The 19768-nt window shown below is 40.6% G+C and overlaps 1 long non-coding RNA gene across 1 annotated transcript in view; it reads right to left on the reverse strand.

Moving 5' to 3' along the window:
• Positions 1–19768, reverse strand: part of LOC125754888 (uncharacterized) — a 191303-nt gene that overhangs the window by 10055 nt on the left and 161480 nt on the right. The window contains exon 2 of the long non-coding RNA XR_007409934.1: positions 9308–9454. This is a non-coding gene — a long non-coding RNA (uncharacterized LOC125754888). The remainder of the gene's footprint in view (positions 1–9307; positions 9455–19768) is intronic.

A 19768-nucleotide genomic window follows, 5' to 3' on the forward strand; every position in this document is an offset into this window, starting at 1 on the left:
CAATTTGCTGTTTCAATTTATTAGCTGAGAGGAGTTGTCATCCTCCATCCTATAGTTCTGGTCCAGTAAATTGTCATCTTTGGTTGTTTAGAAGGAAGTGGAAATCAAGGCAGTGGAAGCCTCAAGGGAGGTTCGAATTGGGTGTGGACTACCAGAGGTGGCTACGGTATGCACAGAGTCAGGGACTGGGCAGACACTGACGCCAAGGCCAGAAAGTTGAGTGGCAGTCGCCAGGTCACATTTTATTGTGAAGAAAACTCCAGTTCAAGAAAGATGAATGTTAAAAAAAAAAAATTTTTTATGTTTACATGAAGGCGAGTGAAGTAATATGCAAGCTCGTGTTTTGGCAGGAAGTGCCCTGGCGTCTATAAAGCTCTTTACAACATGTAGAGCCTTTGCTGCCACAGGTTACACTTAGGATGAATTGACTTCTTATGGTTCTAGCATGTATCAGACACAGGAGTTAGGATGAGATACCATTCTGAGGAATGTGGACTTAGTCTGGAGCCATGCTGTCCAATAGGAATATAACATGAGCCATATACATAATCTGAACTTTCTGGTAGCCACATTTAGGAGAGTAAAAAGAGCAGGTGAAATTAAATGTTTCGCCAATACATCTAAAATATTGAGATATTTTGTATATGTTAACACATATACTAAGTGTATATTTAGGGATGCCTGGGTGGCTCATTGGTTGGGCATCTGCCTTCAACTCGGGGCCTGATCCCGGGATCAGGGATCGAGACCCATGTCAGGCTCCCTGGGGGGAGCCTGCTTCTCCCTCTGCCTGTGTCTCTGCCTCTCTCTCTGTGTCTCATGAATAAATAAATAAATCTTAAAAAAAAAACACCGAAGTGTATATTTATATACATTGTTTAAAACAAAATCGATTTTCAACTTAGAGAAGGTTTAAATTTTAATGCTAAATTTTCATTTATAATGAGATACAGTCTTATCAAAACACTTAAGCTGTATTTAGTGGCAAGATATTAACTGTTTAACATTTTCCAATTTAAATGAGAAATTCAGTTCTTCAGACACTAGCCACATTTCAAATGTTCATTACCCATGTGTGCCTAGTGATTACCACATTGAACAGCCTAGGATAAGACAAAAATATTTACTGTGTTGTAAATATTAGCTTAACTTGTCTGAGCTTCTTAATACGAAGAATTGGATTTTATCTATGTACCTCTAAAACTAGGGTAGACTAGGATGGGTTTCACTAATTTACATTTATGAAATGCCAGTTCTGTGCCAGATTCTGCATGAATGCCCCACAGTTCTATTTCTAGACCTATACCTTAAACTTATTGCACATGTGACTTTTTAAGGTGACAACATTTATTTTGCAACCCGAGCTGGTCAACCAACCAAATGTTTATTTCTCATTGACACTATCCACAGTGCCAGAGACCTGAGGGAGGGTCCCATCTTATGGCTGCTCCATCTGAACCACTTGGGCTCCTTCCTCAGTGTGACAGCAAGAGGGGGTGGATTTTGCACAGGCAGGAAACAACATACAGAGCTTCCACTCACCACCCACTGCCCCAGAAGTGGTCACACAACTTCCCAAAGGGGCTATGCATTCCCACTGCCTTTGTGTGCAGAACAGCATGCTAACCGCTAGTGACATCTAACAGTGGCTTACAGGCTGAATGCTGGAGAGGCATGAATAGCAATCGCCCTGTGTGGAAAGCAGCTTCTCAATCTGATAGTTGTGAAATGATAACAGTCTGCTAAGAGGTGGTGAAGATATGGAGAAATAGGAACTTCAACATGGTATTTGGCAATATCTAAATTTGAAGAAGCCATGTATTGTTCTCATTTGCATTGCCATAATTCCAAGTGAGATAGTATCATTTGCAAGTATTTAATTGATACTATCATTTGGGGCTATATGGGACCTTGGCTTGTATGGGCTGCTGGTACTCCTTGTCCATTTACTATTTTAAACTCTTAAAAGAAAATATAGACACTATTAAAAATCCATGAAGAAAAAATTTTTCCTTTGGGTTTGGTGTTTTTGTGCTTTATTTTAGAAATCCTTCCCTACCCTGAAATCAAAAAGATAGTTTTTTGTATTTAATATTAAACTTCCATACAACAATGAACACTATAACAAAATACAAGCTGTCAGATATAGGCTTTGTAAAAAAAAAAAAAATTGCAAAAGGATCGGGGTCCAAATCTTTTTATATGTCAGCTTCAAGTGATTTACTCAGTTGTCCTAACACCCACTACCAGAGAGTCTATACTTTTATCCCTGTGTGGGATATATCTCCATATATCCAGGTTTCATATTTGTGTGGATCTATGGTTGGGTCGCTGCATTGCATTACATGATTTACTGTGATTCTTCTTCAAAGTTAACTCTAATAACCTAGTTTACCATTGACGGAGTTATATTCGAAGTGAGGACACTTTCCTTGGCAGATATTAGAAAACTGTATAATGATCTTGGCTATTCTTGGTTTGCTTTTCCCTATGCATTTGAAATCAGCCTGTCAATCCCTGTTGAGATTTTGGTTAGAAGAACACAGAATTTACAGGTACATTTAGAGAAAATTTGCATCACATGGATGAAGCTAGAGGGTATTATGCTAAACAAAATAAGTCAATCAGAGAAAGACAAATATATGATTTCACTCATACGTAGAATTTAAGAAACAAAACAAGAGGATCATAGGGGGAGGGAGAAAAAAATGAAATCAGAGAGGGAGACGAATCATAAAAGACTTAACTCTAGAAAACAAACTGAGGGTTGCTAGAGGGGAGATGGGGGTGGGGGTATGGGGTAACTTGGTGATGGGCATGAAAGAGGGCAAGTGATGTAATGAGCACTGGGTGTTATACACAACCAATGAATCACTGAGCTCTACATCTGAAACTAATAATACACTATATTAGTTGAATTTTAATAAACTTTTAAAAAGAAAGAAGGAAAATTTGCATCAGTGGGAACATGTTATTACCATTTAGTGTGATAATTGATTTGAATATGAAATAGAAATAAAGTTCTGCTGGCCAATAACGTTTTATAATTTATTCCATTTATTTGGGGAAAAAGATTTCATTCACAGTAACAATAAAAACTATAGGTTGCATAATTAATTAAAATCATGAGAAAGGAAGAAAGAATTTTAGGTCACCATATCACATGGCAATAGGAGTAACAAGATTGCCAAGTGCAAATCCAATATTTTAAAAATCAGTGTAATTCCTATACATCAGCATAGAAATAGCTCTCTTGGGAATGCTTCTATCACCTCCATTATTCAACAGTTTAAGAATAGTCCTAACCCACCTGCACCCCGATGTTTATAGCAGCAATGGCCACGATAGCCAAACTATGGAAGGAGCCTCGGTGTCCAACAAAAGATGAATGGATAAAGAAGATGTGGTTTATGTATACAATGGAATATTACTCAGCTATTAGAAATGACAAATACCCACCATTTGCTTCAACGTGGATGGAACTGGAGGGTATTATGCTGAGTGAAGTAAGTCAGTCGGAGAAGGACAAACATTATATGTTCTCATTCATTTGGGGAATATAAATAATAGTGAAAGGGAATATAAGGGAAGGGAGAAGAAATGTGTGGGAAATATCAGAAAGGGAGACAGAACGTAAAGACTGCTAACTCTGGGAAACGAACTAGGGGTGGTAGAAGGGGAGGAGGGCGGGGGGTGGGAGTGAATGGGTGACGGGCACTGGGTGTTATTCTGTATGTTAGTAAATTGAACACCAATAAAAAAAAAAAAAGAATAGTCCTAACCAATGTAATATGAAATTATAAATTAAAATGGGCCTCTTTGTATTTTCTATGCAAGCAAAACATTAGAGCTTGAAAGAAATATTGGAAGAGACAAAAGTTTCCTTAGAGTTTCACTATAATTTTTGCCATAGGTTTTGGGAAGAGAAACTTTATCAGCTTAAGGCAATTCCCTTCTATCCATAAGTTGCTTAGGTTTTTTTTTTTTTTTTCCACAACTACATTTGTTAAACTTATATATTTGAGTATATTTTCTCTCAAAATTCTAATATAGTGTATTACTTGAATAAGTTTTTCTTATGTTAAATCTTCCTTATATTCCTGGGATAAACCATACTTTGTGATGATCTATTCATATGTATATATTGCTGAGTCTCCAGATCTAACACTAGAATCCATGTAAGCAGTACTGGTCTGGGATTTCCTCTTTTAGTACTGTCCTTATGCTATTTTATCAAGATATACCACTCTTATAGGATGGGTGGGTCACTTTCTCTACATCTCCATTTATGCAAATTGTTTCAGAGAATAGAGATCAGTTGGTTCTTGGAGGGTTAATCCTCCAGCAAAAACATCTTAACCAGGCATCTTTAACAAAAAAGGAGAAATATGGATGAGGGAAGGGGAAGGTTGGAAAGTCTCAAATACTGATTTGACTTGTACAATGAATATTTTTTTAGGGGTATCTTTTTTATTAAGTTAGTTGTGCTTCTCTATTCTGTTCAATTCCATATACCTAGAGAAATATAAACAATAGTTCTGGCTTTTTGATGTTTACATGCAAGATGGTGCATCTTATATTATTTTGTGGGACACACAGTCTATATGCCATTGTGTAGAAAAATACATCCCATCTGACCAAGTCAATGGAAGTTATAAAATCAATCACTTGAAAAGGTGTGCATTCATAATGTTCCAAAAATAAGATTCCATTCAGTTCATGAATGCAGCCCATAAACCTCTGAAAGCAAGGTTTGCCTCATGGCAAACATGCTTGGAGACATGCCTCCATATGGATAAAGAACAGCTAGACAACAAATGCCTCCTGGCAGATAAGGAGCCAGGTTGCAGAGAATAGTCACTGTGCTGCTGTTGCTAAATCTTTTGTCTTCAGGCGTTTCTCAGGGCCCTTGTCATGCATTTTTAGCCCCAGTGCCTAGCATCTAGGCTCTCCCATTGGCAGGACTGTGGCACGCCTCATCTAGAGTGGGGGTGATGCTCCCGTTTAGAAGGCCTAGAATGCCAGACAAAAAGCCCATTATGCAAAGAGTTGTCTTAGAGCAACACTGAGCCCATAGTAGTTAGAATAACATGATAGCAAAATTCAAATTTGTAGTGGTTCAAATTCAGCTAAGATTTATATATCCTTGTGCCCGCTGCAGGTTGGCAACATTCCTGCAATCTTACTGTGGGGGCCATAAATTTTAGGTAAAGTACAAAACAGGCAAGAAAGGGGTAAAGGAGGAAATAGGGTTGCCTCTTGATTGCCTCAGCTAGTAGGTGACACATGCCATGTCCCTGACAGTCCATTGGCTCGAATTAGTTCAACAGTTTCAACTAACTATAAGGGAGATTAGGAAACGTAGGGGAGCTCATGGGATATCTGGTAAGCAACAACTTGCCACAATAACTGTGTGACTCTGAGCAAGGAACTCAACCTCTCTGTGCCTCAGTGCATGTAGTATTAGCCCTGATTTTAGAGCCAAATGGAACATATTTTAAATCTTGCAGCTTACAAGAAATCAAGCAGCCAGGTGGTATCTCAGATATTAAGTGGTCGATTCAGTTAGTATTTATTCACTAACCTATTAAACACTTTTTCTGGGGTAGACACACATGGTCTTGATATTGCAGTGAATAGAACAATAAGATCCTCACCTTCACATTTCCTGGAACTTTCTTCTTAAACTATGATCCATGGGCCAGTAGCATTGGGAACACCTGTTATCTTGTGAGAACTAAAGAATCTCCAGTCCCATCCCTGACCTCCTGAATCAGAATGGACAAACCCCTGGGTGACTTGCATGCCCATGACAGTTTGAGAAACACTGGCCTAGAATACTGATCCTTCTCTTCTGCCTTCATCTGGCTAATTCTTTGTTTCCTTTCTCAAGAACACCTGCTCGGATTCTCTCAACCCCACCCCCATCTCGAGGTTAGGGGATTAGACGTTGCCATGGCACTGCTATTGCTCTTAGAAAATGAAAGTGGAGAAAGTACTCATGGTCCAGTGAGGAAGCAGGCATACTCTGTGTTATCAGAACAGGCGGCATATGCAGAGCCATAGGCTATAATTAATGGTAATGGGAACCAGGGGGAAAGGTGGGGGCAGCAAGCAGGAAGGAAGCTGAATGAAGGACAGAGTCTTGGGCTAGACAAGCTGGGCCCTGAGTCAGAGAGAAACCCAGGTGCTGTGGTGGCCAAGTGGTTAAGAGCCTGCTCAGGATTCATCTCTTAAACTGCAAGCTGACCTCGTCCTTTCTCAGTGCCTGTCATTTTATGGCCGCAGGTTTACTGGAGAGCTGGGGCTGAGGGCAAGACCTCTCTGAGTCTCCTGCATAGTAAGCTTGAGAGTTAAATTCTGAAGTTTGAGAAGTATTGCTTCACTGTGCATACAAATCACGAAGGATCTCATTAAAATACAGATCCCAGCTCAGTCTGATGATACCGATGCTGCTCTTCTAGGGGCCATGCATTGAAATCTTAAAGTTTTATTTTATAAAAACAGAACAACAGCTGTTGGAAAAAGCAGTTTAGAGCCTAAGTATTCTTACTGATATCTATGAATTGATATAGAAAGCAACTTCTTTGCAATTTGCCTTTCTGAGCTCAATACATGCAACCATAAATTCCTCAATCTTATCTCAAAAACTAAAGGGCAAATGATGAATTAGACTGTGGAATAGCCAGATCTCTGACATCTCAGCAATTCAAATGAGGCTGATCCTAAGTACCTGTCTCTGAATCCCTCCCCTTCAATGTTAAAGTTGAAGATTCTGATCCTGAAGATTGCTCATAAGGTAATTTGAAGTATGAATGTGTATGCTTCACCCAGGCTTTTTAAGATTTTGTTTATTCATGAGAGACACACGGAGAGATGCAGAGACAAAGGCAGAGGAGAATCAGGCTCCCTGTGGGAAGCCCAATGTGGGATTTGATCCCAGATCCTGGGATCATGAACTGAGTCAAAGGTAGACACACAACCTCTGAGCCACCCAGGTGTCCCCACCCAGGCATTTTGAATAATGATTTATAATGAGCTAGAACCATCCATTACATGGGTGGGCCTCTGGAGTTCCTGGAGCTGGTCACATGACTTTAAAAATCACTGGGGTGGGGCGCCTGGATGGCTTAGTCATTTGAGTGGCTGATTCTCGATTTCAGCTCAGGGCATGACTTCAGGGTCCTGGGATAGAGCCCCATATTGGGCTCCATGCTCAGCAAGGAGTCTGATTGTGGATTCTCTCCCTCTGTCCCTCACCCAGCACTCTCTCTCTCTCTCTCTCTCTCTCTCTCTAATAAATGAATAAATAAATCTTTTTAAAAAAATCACTGGTGAGTCCAGGCAGGGGTTTCAAAACCAAGCAGATGGCACTAAAGTTGCAACCCCCACCCACACTCCAGCCAGAACCTGTCTTCCTTGTCACTATTGTTGTTGCACTTAATTGTGGAACAGAAGCAAACTGACCCTTTGAAAAACTAATTTAGCCTTTACCCTTTGTTTTAGAAATCATAAACATGACAAGTCCTTTCTTTCAGCCTCAACATTATGCAAATCCCTATCCATTAGAGGATTGAGCATTATATTTAGAAGAAAAGGGTGTTCCTCTTTCTAGTCTCATTTTGGCAGAGATTTCACTAAGAAATCCATAAAAGAAAATTATGATTTAGAACGCAGAGGTTTCTCAAATGAAAGATCATTGTTGGCAGTTACATTTGTAATTCACATAAATACCCTCTAAAAACTGGGAGTTACTTGCTAGTAGTTCAAATACTACTAAAATTGAGATTTGAAGGAAAGCTAAAAATAATAAAAGAACTATCCATGATAAATATTGTAATGGAATATTTCTTTCAAGAGCAAAATACATTCTAACCGGTAAAATGTGGGAGGTGGACAAGATCATAATAATCATGCTTTGTATTATTACTACTATTATCAGGTAGAGCTGGAAGGGACTTTCAAATACAGCTAGACCACATTCTCAAATGAGCTTCCTGATGAGGCGGACATACTTCCATTCACTGGCATGGCTGGTGACCTGTTGGTGCCATAGCACAAGAGCACACAGCACATGCCCTTCTGCAGGTGGGCAGGCGGGGCGGGGGGGTAGCAATGAAAGTGAACATAGAAGGTACCAGTCCCTCTGTGCTTTGTGTTGTTTTTTTTTTAATTTAAATTCAACTAGCCAACATATAGTTCACCATTATTTCAGATGTAGTGTTCAATAATTCATCAAGTGCATATGACACCCAATGCTCACGCCATCATGTACCCTCTTTAATGTCCATCACCCAATTACTCCACTCCACCCCCCTCCTCCCTCCAGCAACCCTCAGTTTCTTTCTTATAGTTAAGAGTCTCTCATGGTTTCTCTCCCTCTTTGATGACTTCCCCTTTAGTTTTCCCTCCCTTCCCCTATGATTCTGTTGTTTCTGTGGAATATGAATGAAACCATATGATAATCGTATTTCTCTGATCAACTTATTCACTCAGCATAATACCTTCCAGTTCTATCCATGTCAATGTAAATGCTAAGTATTCATTCTTTCTGATGGCTGAGAAACAGAAGAGAGAGCCCAGAAACAGACCCTCAACTCTATGGTCAACTAATCTTCAACAAAGCAAGAAAGAATATCCAATGGAAAAAATACAGTCTGTTGAATAAATGGTGCTGGGAAAATTGGACAGTCATGTGTAGAAGAAAAAAACTGGACCTTTTTCTTATACCACACACAAAAATAAACTCAAAATGGATGAAAGATCTAAATATGAGACAGGAACTCTATATGCTTTTAATTGCTTAAGCCATTCTTTTCCCTGTGGGGCAGAGCAAGTGGGGGTGGGCACCAGTGGAAGCGGGTCCCTGAGCGCTGTTCTGCACAAGACCCTTTCTGGCAGCAAGACCCTTCCTGGCAACATTAGGTTTCCCATTATGATGCAAGTGTGCTGCTTGCCCCTTTGGCATTCAGCTTTGTCCCCAGAGAGGCTGAACTCTATGGACTAAAATAATTATGTTCCTTAGCCCTTTGGCTTTGCTTTGGGCTGCAGGATAAAGAGATCAATTCTCTCATTGCCTAGTTCCATTTTAGAAGGGTCCGTGTTTCTCTGCCTAAGGCCACAGTCAGAGCAGAATGACCTTTGTGGTGTGGTGTGCTGTAAACTTGTGGTGGACAAGTTTACACAAACTTTGAGCCCTCCTTAAGAAAAAAAGAGTACAAAAATTTTATAACTACAAAGTTAGGTATAAAATGAATAGGTGTTTATAATGAGAAGTGAAATCACAACAACTTGCTTAAAAACTTACAAGTAGGGGATCCCTGGGTGGCTCAGCGGTTTGGCGCCTGCCTTTGGCCCAGGGCGCAATCCTGGAGTCCCAGGATCGAGTCCTGCGTCGGGCGACCAGCGTGGAGACTGCTTCTCCCTCCTCCCGTGTCTCTGCCTCTCTCTATGTCTATCATGAGTAAAAAAAAAAAAAAACAAAAAAAAACAAAACTTACAAGTAACACAAACTTAAAATCTATGCATACCTTAATAAAACCTTTTCTGTGCATTTTTATCTGCTTTCTCTTTATCATGAAGATTTATTTCAACAACTTGGTAATATTTTCAACAGAGAAAACTAAAATTTATTTTTTTAGCTGCTTGAACACTGCTATCACTGCATTATTAACATGCCAAACTTTTTATATAAATAGGAACAGGGTGAAATAGAATTTATTTCTGATAGGAGACTGTTTTGACCATGGGGTCAATGCAAATTGAACCCTCTGCTTATAATTTTACACATCTGTTGGCTGGAAGAATTTCCCACAGACTACCTTCCAGCTTTGTATCCTTCAAATTCCTTCTTTTCCCCTCACGACACACACACTTCTGGTAGCAGGGTCCATAAGCTGTAATTGTATGGCATTATAGCCCATGGTCTTGCAACTTTGTGTCCCAATACTTGGGTGCGTTGTCACAGAAGACACCAAAGTTTCAGAGGCCATTCTTACATGGCAGGTCTCACAGTAATTGTCCATGGAAGGGACTGGGTTTGGTGAAATACATGTGAACATTTCCTACACTCAGCACCTCCTGAGCTATATTTAAAATACTTCAAAACCACCCAACAGGAGGGGAAACGTGATGAAGGAAAAGTCTGAGTGGAAAGAGATCATATGCAATAATGGGTTAAAGATCTCACTTTGGAACAGTTTACAAAAGCATATGACCATGTGAACACATTGCTAGCTACACGCTCCGGGTCCCCAAACTTGAGTTTGTTGGAGGGTCCCTCCTGCAACTGCACCTGTCTCTGAGTTCTGGTGGTCACCTCCTCCCGTTGCTCCTTTATCCAGGTGTCCTTGACTGTACTTTCTTTTTTTTTTTTTTTTTAATTATGGCTTTTTTGTTTCAAGTTTTTATATGCTAGTAAGTTAATATATAGTGTAATATTGGTTTCAGGAGTCAAATTTAGTGATTCATCACTTACAACACCCAGTGCTCATCACAAGCAATGCCCTTTTTAATATCTATCACCCATTTAGCTCATCCTCCATGTACATCTCCTCCATCAACCTTCAGATTATACTCTATAGTAAAGTATCTCTTATGGTTTGTCTCCTCTTTTACCCCCTCTTTCCCTTAAGTTTATCTGTTTTATTTCTTAAATTCCACATGAGTTAAATCATATAGTATTTGTCTTTCTCTGACATGTGTTGTTTAGCATAATATTCTCTAGCTCTATCCCACGTCGTCGATGCAAATAGCAACATTTCATTCTTTTACATGGCTGAGTAATATTCCATTGTGATACACTCACACATGCACGCACACGTATCTTCTTTGTCCATTCATCAGTCAATGGGCATCTGGAAAATAGTATGGTGGTTTCTCAGAAAGTTCAAGATAGAACTACCCTACAATGCAGTGATTTCACTACTAGCTATTTACCCATATATATATATATCCTATATTTTTTTATATATAAATATAAAAATACAGATTTGAAGGGTACATGCACTCCAATGTTTATTGCAGGAGTATCACCAATACCTTGACTGTACTCTTAAACAGGCCAACTACTTCCGGCCAGGTCCACACTGATATGCACCCTAACCTGCCAGCAATAACAATAATGGGGCCAGGCAGCCCCGGTGGCCCAGCAGTTTAGCACTGCCTTCAGCCCAGGGTGTGATCCTGGAGACCCAGGATCGAGTCCCACATCAGGCTCCCTGCACAGAGCCTGCTTCTCCCTCTGCCTGTGTCTCTACCTCTCTCTTTCTCTGTCTGTCATGAATAAATAAATAAAATCTTAAAAAAAAAATAATGGGGCCAACATTTATCAGGTCCCCAGTGTCCCAGTCATTGTGCAGAGAACTTGGTGTGTATTGACCCATTTATCTTTACACCAACCCAAGAACGTGCTACAAGTATTGCCATGTCTTGAGCCCCCACCTGTCACTCAGTAGTTCTGTGACTTGGAGGCCTAGACAGTTCAAACAGTTTGACCCCAAGATCCTTGCAGGCAAAATCAGGACAATCTAAATCTGTACAGTATTTGACAGGGACAAGTATGTAAATAACTTGTCAGTTATTGGGGATGGGAAAGGAAATAGATCCAAGTGAAGAAAATTGAGGAACAGCAGCTGAAATAGTGAAAAGCATCCCGGGACAGATACAGCTTCATGGATGATGAGACAAGAACGAGAGTATGGGAGCTGTACTCCAAGAGAGTACAGTTTAAGTCTCTCAATATAGTGAACAGATTTCAACACATGGAACTTCAGTGACATGCAACTACAGCTGGCAGAGTAGAACCAATGACTCTGAACAACCATTCCCATGACAAGCTCCATTTGGGCCCCAGGAAGCCATTTCTCCAAAGCTCCTGCTTTGATGTCCTAAGAACAAAAGATGAAGGTGTCAAAAAAAAAAAAAAAAAAAAAAAAAAGATGAAGGTGTCTGAATGGTAGGTTCTTGGGCTGTGCTGCTTCAGACTACATACGGTGTGGACATTTGAGCTGTGCAAATTATTTACAAAGGAAAAAGATTAAATGCAATAAATTTTTATGATGAACAACCTGTTAGTGTTACAGAACATCCATTTTATTGCTTTCTATGATGCATGTAGTCCCAGAGGTACTCACAAATTACCACGGTATTTATAATTACACATGGTGTCTGAGAAGCATTTCTCAAAATTAAACAATTCATTTTGCTCCTATATTTTCATGTATGCAGATCTAGATATAATGTATGTGAGGCACAGCTCCGAGTCTATGTTTTGGTGATTAAATGGATATTGGATATTAAATTTGCAAAGAGTTACATTTTTATAAGAAAAATTAATTCTGTTGATTGTATACTTTTAAATATTTTTATGCATTTGAATTTAAAATTTTATGTTCACAATATTTTTCATTTTCCATTTAATTTTTATAGAAGGTTTAATCTTTAAGATTTTATTTATTTATTCATGAGACACACAGAGGGAGAGGCAGAGGGAAAGGCAGAGATATAGGCAGAGGGAGAAGCAGGATCCTTGCAGGTAATCTGATGTGGGACTTGATCCCAGGACCCCAGGATCATGCCCTGTGCCAAAAGCAGATGCTCAACCACTCAGCCACCCCAATGATTTAACTTTTTTTTTTTTTTAAAAAACAGATTTTATTTATTTACTCATGAGAAACAGAGATACAGAGAAGCAGAGACACAGGCAGAGGGAGAAGCAGGCTCTATGCAGGGAGCCTGACATGGGACTCGATCCTGGGTCCCCAGGATCAGGCCCTGGGCCAAAGGCAGCGCTAAACCGCCGAGCCACCCAGGCTGCCCTGATTTACCATTTTTTTAATTTTTTTTTTTTTTTTGAGAGGGAATGAGCAAGTGAACAAGGGGAAGGGCAGAGGGAGAGGTGAGAGAACCTCAAGCAGGCTCTCTGCTGAGTATGGAGCCCAAAGCAGGGCTCAATCTGATAACCCTGAGATCATGACCTGAGCTGAAATCAAGAGTCAGATGCTCAACCAACCGAGCCACTCAGGTGCCCCAATTGTTAACATTTTTAAAGTATATGAACTTTTTCATTTTTTTACGTTCAAGTCATTTCCATCAACAGAACATGCACCGTGAAAATCATGATTATAAAAACCTAACTGGCGAGTTAGCTGAGTTGAAAGCCAAATAAAGAGGATGGAATGCTAACTTAATTATTTGCAAGTCATGTGTGTTTATTACACATCTCAGTACTGCCAGCCCGTCAGCACAAACATGGACATGCATAATTAAATTCGGTCATTTTGACCTTTTGCTGCCATTTGATTACATGAAGCCATATATTTGCACCTATTTTTTAATTTTTCTTGTTATTAGAGTACACCTGTCAGAATAGGAGGATAGAACATATCAAGCAAGCTAACAAACTGACGTAAAGTACTCTTAAATACGCAGACAAATGTATCAGAGCCTCCACTGGGCTTTTACACGGGGACTTAAAAAAGTCAGGGCTCTCCCGTGTTCCCCAGCACGACCTGGAGCTTCCCTTGGACCGGGCGTATTCTGTGTAGATCCAGTTCACTCCAGGGTCTCTGCCTGAGGAGTGTTTTGAACTATTATTCCTCTTTAGTGCTTCTGCTTCTATTTGATTTACTGCTCTTTCGTAGTTGGCAAAACAAAAGGAAAATAATCAGGCATTTTGAAAATTAAAGATAAAATTCTTATCAGGCTCTTCATACAATGACTGTGTGTGTGTGTGTGTGTGTGTGTGTGTGTGTGTGTGTACACGCACACATCCATTAGTTTGCTGGGACTGCCATAACAAAGTACCACAAACAGCAGCTTGGAGCAACAGAAACACACTCAGTGCAGAAAGCTAAACTTCCAAAATCAGGCTGTTGGCAGGGCCCTTCTCTCCCCAAAGTCTCTGGGAAAGAGTCCTTCCTTGTTGCTGCTAGGATCCAGAAGGTTCTAGCAATCTTTGTGTTCCTTGGCCTGTAGATTCAGCACTTCGGTTTATGCCCCGGTCTCCACCTGGACTCCTTCCCTGCGCATCTGTGTCTCTGTCCAAATTCCCTTCTTCTCATACCCACACCATGGCTTTATTTAACTTGATTACATTTGCAAAGACCCAATTTCCAAATAAGGTCTCATTCGTAGGTTCCCGACTTGAACATAACTCTCTTGGGGACACAACTACATCCAAGACAAGGCACATGTGTGTAGTTTCTCTGGTATCTAGTTTTTAAACTTCTAGTTGACCATTTGGCCTCTAAAATAATCAAATGGAATAGCATGTACCCCCTTGCCTCTTCTGGCTAAGTTGCCTTATTTAGCTTTTTGTAAACAACTTTAAGAGTTCCTATTTCATCTCAGGATGGCTCAGCAGCATTTGGAAGTTGCCGTTCCAGTCAGTTTTCTTTCCTGAGACTCTCAAATCCGTTCTTGCCTGATTTTCCTTTTCTTTCCAAATCCTCCCTCAACTCTCCATGTCAGGGATTCCAAGACCACATCAGGGATCCTGGATCCAGCAGTTTGCTAGATGAACTCACCAGACTGAACTCAGTTGTAATCCCAGCTGAGATTTATTACAGTGAAGAGATACAAAACAGAACAAGCAGAAGGAGAAGGCATGTGGGGCCAAGTCTGGGGAACGTCGGGCACTAGCTCCTGAGAGCCCTGTTACAGCAGAGTCCTACAGGGGGTGTTTCATTCCTGCACCAATGGGTTGTGGCAATGCCTGTGGGACTGTCCACCAGGGAAGCTCAGTGCAGACTGCTCTGGGGCTTTACTAAGGGCTGGCGGTATATGTACCCTCGACCTCTCATATAACAAAGTTCCCAACCGCCGGGAGAAAAGCATGTGCTCAAGCACGAACCACAGTGTTTGCCCAAACAGTCTAGGCAGTGACCCACTCTCATCACTGAGAAGACAGATCAGCGTAGGAAACTGCTCACCAGCCCAGGGCCAACCTTGCATGCAGATCTTTCAGAGGATCGGTCTTGGGGTTGCTGTGTAACCCCTCCGCATACCCCTCAGTGTTTACTGCCTCCACCCACCCACTACCCTCCTTGTGTCCCTCCCTCAGCTCTTCCTAAGCGTGTATCCATCCCTCCAGATGAATTAAACACTTTAACATTTCAACTAAACCGTTTTTTTTTTTTTAATGGTATCACTTGAGATGATCATTTATGGTCTTACTTATGGAGAGCTATTGCCACTTTCAACATGTTGAGAGGAAGGATGGATGACAAATAGGCAGAAGGACATCACGGGCTTGGAGAGGAAAGCTCAATGTTATTAAGCTTGGTTCATGTCACTTCTTAGGTTTATTCTTATGTGTTTAATGGTTTTATCTTGATGGTATAAATATGATCTTTTCTTCCACTATATTTCAAATGTGTCTTGTCTGAATATTTCTTAACCCTATTAATTTCTATAAATTAAAGTGGCAACCATCCACATTTCTTAGATTAGAACCAGTAGATAAAATAGTTGATACCAAGAAAATCCAGGGAAAAATTGGTATAAATATTTAGAAATAATTATGGCAAGTAATAGTTTTACCCAATTCTTTTAAATTTTATTTTACTTAAATTCAATTAACATATAGTATATTATTAATTTCAAAGGTAGAGTTCAGGGATCCCTGGGTGGCGCAGCGGTTTGGCGCCTGCCTTTGGCCCAGGGCGCGATCCTGGAGACCTAGGATCGAATCCCACATCGGGCTCCCAGTGCATGGAGCCTGCTTCTCCCTCTGCCTATGTCTCTGCCTCTCTCTCTCTCTCTCTCTCTCTATGTGACTATCATAAATAAATAAAAATTTAAAAAAAAAAAAACAAAACAAAAAAAAACAAAGGTAGAGTTCAGGGACTCATCAGTTGCATATAACACCGAGTGCTCATCATATCACACACCCTCCTTAATGTCTATTGCCCAGTTACCCCATCTCCCACCACCTCCCCTCCAGCAACCCTCAGTTTCTCATTTTTGTTCTTTTTTTTTTTTTTTTTTTTTTGCCATTCCACTGCTTCTCCTGATATATTCAGAATGATACTAAAGAGTACTAGTAACTGGTTTACTTCTGATGCTTCACTCTCACCCAGGATGGTGGCTTTGGGCTGAGAACTATGCTGATTAGGAATACAATGACTCTTGCTATTGTTCTAGACTGATATAGCTCTATATGAATATGGGTTTCTCTGCAAACATATGGTCCTGTCTCACTGATGTTTTTTTTTCTCCTGTACTGTACCCTTAATTATTGAAGCTTTATATGAACTTTAACATCTACCATTTAAAAATTGCTTTTCAAAAAAAATAAAATAAAATAAATAAAAATTGCTTTTCAGATGGTTGTTGATTTTTTTTTTTCCAAATGCCTTTTCCACATTAAGATGATCTCATGTTTTTTCTTCTTGGGACTATTAATAAAGTGAATCATTAGCCCATCCTGAACCCTATTTACTTGATTTATTACTTATATTATTGTTACATCTAACAAAATACAGTCTATATGTGTAATCACTGTAGGCTTCCCAATATTTCACACTGATTTAGAGATCCAAAGCATTTCCCCTTAAAATTAATAGCAAACATGACATTCCTATATAGTTTAATAGGCATCTCTTTAAAAAGTAGGCATCTATCTTCTTACATAAGTCAGAATATTATTATATGTAACAAAATTATAAATAACTCCTTGGTATTTTCTAATACCCAATCCAATTCAAATATCCCCAATGATCTGAAAAAGTATTGTTCAAATTAAGATCTGAACAAAGTCCTTAATTATATTTGATTGCTATTTCTTTAGCTAGCTAAATGGTGTCCACCCTTGGCTCTGAATGCAATTCTAAACAGTGTAAATAAGAACTGAATTTGGGGCAGGAGGTCTAGGGTTAACTTCATATGCCCTACATGAATCCTACAAGAATGCTCTCAGCCCCACACAAAATATAGCTGTTTTTTTAAAATATTTTTAATTTATTTATTTGAGACACAGAGAATGAGAGAGAGAGAGGGGGGGGGGGGGGGGCAGAGACACAGGCAGAGGGAGAAGCAGGCTCCATGCAGGGAGCCCGATGTGGGACTCGATCCTGGGTGTCCGGGATCATGCTCTGGGCTGAAGGCAGCGGTTAACCGCTAAGCCACCAGGGCTGTCCTATTGCCGTCTTTTTAAATACTTTTTTTAAAAGGTATTATTTATTTATTTATGATAGTCACAGAGAGAGAGAGAGAGAGAGAGAGAGAGAGAGAGAGAGGCAGAGACACAGGCAGAGGGAGAAGCAGGCTCCATGCACCGGGAGCCCGACGTGGGATTCGATCCCGGGTCTCCAGGATCGCGCCCTGGGCCAAAGGCAGGCGCTAAACCGCTGCGCCACCCAGGGATCCCTATTGCCGTCTTTTTAGATTGAAGTTCTGGTCTGCAAATTTGGCTAAGAAACAGTAAAACCAGGGACATCCAGCAAGGTCTAGTCAGCCATGCGGGAAAAATTTGCATATTTGGAATGGAGCCTTAAACAAAGCTCAGGGATGGTTTTCCCATAATTGTTGCCTCAGCCACACTTTGCCAAGGGAATGGCTGCACATGCCCAGGCCAGATTGGGATGAGCCATAGAGCATTGTAGGACTCCTGCTTCCTAAGTCCTAATCAGCTTGATCAACTAAAGACAGCTGCTAACTTATGAGCAATGCAAAAATAAGCTCTCTGTCCCACCAACTGCTGTTATATATATATATGAGGTTTTATACCTTTTGGCTAAGCCCAAAGCCTTGATCTTCCTCCTCATTAATTTTATTCCCAGACACCAAAATTTGTGTCTCAAAGTCCCTGGCCAATGAATCAAGATATTAGCATTATTCATTAGCCTTCCTAAAACCCTTTTATCTACTCCCAAATTTGTAATCAACTGAGAGAAAACACAGAAATCAGACAGATACAGTTAAACATGTCAGCTCACTGCTTACACAGTAGATTGGAGGGGGAGGGGTGTGGTTTGTATGTGTGGTCACCATGGCCTCCTGCAAGCTCCCACTGATGTAGAGACCTGAAACCCAGCCCCTGACCCTACTAGATGAATATAATCTTCCCTATAGGACCAATCTGCCCTAAGGACCCCCAAGAGGAAGCAGGACAGAGCCTGTGTCCTGTGGGCAAAGGTGAATCAGAAAAAGATGAGCATTGAGGTGGCTGCCAGGCATGTTCAGTTCATTCCCCCTGGACATAATAGGACTTACTGTCTCCTCCTGCTCTGGGCAAGAGTGAAAGTCATGGGAAAGAGAGCTGGATGTGTTCCTTATATACTTCTGGGCAGCATTGAAGCAGAAAATGCCTTCTACATGTGAAAATGTGAGAAATGGAGACTAGAGTAACAGAACACCCATCTCAGAAGAAACACTGAAAATCTAAAAAGAAGCATAGTACCATTTTAGGGCCAATCTTTCCAGTACCAGGCATGTCAGAAGGTGTTAGGTGCACTGAGTGCCAGCACTCTGCTAGGTGTTACCTATACCTTCCATAATTTAATCCTTCTGACAGCCCTTACAGGAGCTAAATATTAACACTTACTAGCACAGTGATCCTGAGAAGATTATTTAACCTTCTAGAGTCCTGCTTTTTTCATCTAGGAAAGAGACAAGACATTCAAAATCATTTCTAAACCCATTGCTTTTCTCACTTTTCTCACAAAAACCAAGCAGCTTTCAGGTCTCTGATTCATGAAACAAACTGGATTTACAAACCTTTTCCCCTGGGCATTCTAGTTCCAACTCCATAATTCCAAGACATCGTAATGATCTAGGAGCCACGTGTGGACCATCCGTTCATTGAGGTTCTAGGGGGAGGCGGGTAAAAGGTAGAGAGCCTGGCAGGAGCTGAGTATTTCACGTTCCCCTTGACTTACTTTCTTGCAGAAAGCTTTAGACTCTGTGGCTGGGCCTAGTCAACATGCTGTCAAGAGAAAAGATGTTGATTGGATTTTCACAATCCATCATTCCAAGGCCAAGGAACAACAACAACAAAAAAAGAGCTGCTTTTGTTGGAAGGAAAAGAGAGTGTCTGTCAAGTTGCCTCTATTCTTTTGCATTCACAAGCCCAGTCTCTCCCAGTGTGTTACCTGTCAAGCCTAACAGGATGGAAGCAGACAGGTATAATAGATCTAAATCACCTGTGCTGGGAAAAACAAATGAAAAACATCAAGCGAGAAGATCCAAGGAAAGGAGTATCGCTGTTGCTCAGTTCTCTCATGCTCCCCGTCAGAGGCTGAGGAAGGGAACCAACATTTTTATTAAACTCAATCTAAAAGTTGTTAGGAACTAGAGATGTCAGGATGAAGATACCATCTTAGCCCTCGAGGGACTCAGATGAGAAGGGGAAGCTGAGGATACAGCAAGGCAAGAGCAATGATAAACCTGGTCCCACATTGCACAAAAGCGGCCACCCCCACTCCCAGAGGTCTTGGAAGACCTGAAAGAGATGATATGGGTGCTGAGTCAAAAGTTGGGAGGGAGTGAGCCAAGCAAGAAGAGCAGTGGGATAAACTCAGCAATGAGAGAATTTTAGACAGAGGAAATACTGTCTAACACCAAATCTAATGGTCTTACAGTGCTGTGACACATGCTTTTCACAAAATCTCTTTGACCTCTAATAAGAAATATATATTTAGTCTTGATCCCCCTTTTTGGCACAGAGCTCCTAAAACTTAGAATTTCCTAGTGTTGAGAATGTCTTTTGTAATGCTAATGAGAGGACTTTTGGACTTTGCCTAAGGATGGGGGGCTGGCTGTCATC

This window comes from Canis lupus, chromosome 3 (assembly GCF_003254725.2).
Source record: "Canis lupus dingo isolate Sandy chromosome 3, ASM325472v2, whole genome shotgun sequence".
Taxonomy (NCBI): domain Eukaryota; kingdom Metazoa; phylum Chordata; class Mammalia; order Carnivora; family Canidae; genus Canis; species Canis lupus.